The following is a 2,138-nucleotide window of genomic DNA, read 5'->3' as shown; positions in this document are numbered from 1 at the left end:
AACAGTGGCGCCATTTTTGAGCGGAAGAAAGGGTTGGTGCTGTTTATTAAGGAACAGTCGTGCCATTTGGCACGGTTTTGAGAGAGATAGTCGCGCCAACACGCCAGAAAGTGCTATTGGCGCGGAAAATCAAGCCTTAATCGCGCCAATTTCGTAAGACGCATCGATTTTGTTTTCGGCACGGGTATTTCGCTGTCGAGAAGCGCCAGCCTCTTTCTCTTTGGAAAATCTGCAATTTTTTGCAGATCGGCCTTGCCCGGTGGTGGCACTTTGAAATTTCTGATCTGTTCGGTGGCAGCAGATCGGATTTGCCCGGTGGTGGCGCATTGAAAGTTCCTGATCTGTTCGGTGGCAGCAGATCAGATTTGCCCGGTGGTGGCGCATTAGAGTTCCTGATCTGTTCGGTGGCAGCAGATCGGATTTGCCCGGTGGTGGTGCATTAGAGTTCCTGATCTGTTCGGTGGCAGCAGATCGGATTTGCCCGGTGGTGGCGTATTGGATTTCCTGATCTGTTTGGTGGCAGCAGATCGGATTTGCCCAGTGATGGCGCATTGGATTTCCTGATCTGTTCGATGGTAGCAAATCGGATTTGCCCGGTGGCGGCGCATTGGAGTTCCTGATATGTTTGGTGGCAGCAGATCGGACTTGCCCAGTGGTGGCTCATTGAAGACTTATTCATCAGAGGATCAGAAATTTTATCAGTCCAATATGAATAACAGTGATGAGTACTCTCTTAAGCCAGAAAAGACGTGGTCTATTATCAGGCCAGTAGATTATTTGCTCAGGGAGCAGCGGCTGTTGTTTATTTTGATAGGAATCGCCATTGCATCGACTTTCTTTATCCTTCAGCCTGTTTTTTTGGCTTCTAATGTTAATGAAAATGGAAGGTTTGTGCCCGACAAACCTCATCGGGTTGTTTATGAGACTCCTGTTTCTCGGTTTGCTCAGTATCATTCGGGTTCGATGGTGAATTCGGGGGCTAAAGTGCCCCTAGGTTTGAAGAGAAAGTCCCTGCGAGTTGTCGTGACGGGTGGAGTTGGCTTTGTTGGTAGTCATCTACTTGACAGGCTCATGGCAAGAGGCGACAGTGTTATTGTTGTCGACAATTTCTTCACAGGAAGGAAGGAGAATGTTTTGCATCATTTTGGCAATCCGAGGTTTGAACAGATAAGGCATGATGTTGTGGAACCCTTATTGTTGGAGGTTGATCAGATCTACCATTTGGCTTGCCCTGCTTCCCCTGTGCATTACAAACACAATCCTGTGAAGACTATCAAAACTAATGATGTGGGAATCTTGAACATATCCAGACTTGCCAAGCGTGTTGGGGCAAATGTTGAGGTTCGGATTGCTCGAATTTTCAATACATACGGTCCGCGAATGTGCCGTGATGATGGTCGGGTTGCAAGTAATTTTGTTGCTCAGGCTTTGCGCAAGGAGCCTTTGACAGTTTATGGAAATGGGAAACAGACACGGAGCTTCCAATTCATTTCTGATCTGGTTGAAGGCCTTATGCGACTTATAGAGGGCGAACATGTCCTTTCAATCTTGGGAATCCTAGGGAATTTACAATGTTAGAACTAGAACAGATTGAAGAAGGAAAGGATGACTATAACAGTGATTGGCACATTCCATTGCTAATGGAAGAAAACAATGAAGAAGATGAAGAGCTAGAGCAAAGACAAGACGAAGAAGTAACAGGAAATGTAATCAATAATGCAAGCCCAGAAAAGGCTGAAATAGACAGATTTGAGGTAAGTCCCCTACCAAGGAGATCAAGCAGGAATACTCGATTACCTTCTAAATTGAAAGACTATGCATTAATGTCAAAGTTTTTAAACATTGTAGAACCTGTAAATTATGAGGAAGCAAGTAAATCTGATGCATGGAGGGCTGCAATATATGAGGAAATAGAATCAATAAATAGAAACCATACTTGGGATTTGGTTGAATTGCCTAAAGCTAAAACCCCCATAGGATGCAAATGGTTGTATAAATCAAAAATAAATGCAGATGGGAGTATAGAGAAACTTAAAGCTAGACTGGTAGCAAAGGGTTACTCACAGCAAGAGGGAATAGATTTCGATGACACCTTTGCTCCTGTAGCCAAATTAAACACCCTTAGAATGCTAATTTCC

At 44.5% G+C, this 2,138-nt stretch overlaps 1 pseudogene; it reads left to right on the top strand.

Annotated features, from left to right (window-relative positions):
- Positions 1-708: 708 nt before the first annotated feature.
- On the top strand, positions 709-1,578 carry LOC149186020 (UDP-glucuronic acid decarboxylase 2 pseudogene; annotated as a pseudogene).
- The last annotated feature ends 560 nt before the right edge of the window (positions 1,579-2,138 follow it).

The sequence above is a fragment of the Pinus tabuliformis genome, chromosome 3_1 (genome assembly GCF_031772625.1).
Source record: "Pinus tabuliformis cultivar Carrire ecotype Pingquan chromosome 3_1, CPIR1, whole genome shotgun sequence".
NCBI lineage: Eukaryota > Viridiplantae > Streptophyta > Pinopsida > Pinales > Pinaceae > Pinus > Pinus tabuliformis.
Note: the sequence above shows the minus strand (reverse complement) of the source record. Positions and strands in the feature narration are given on the sequence as shown.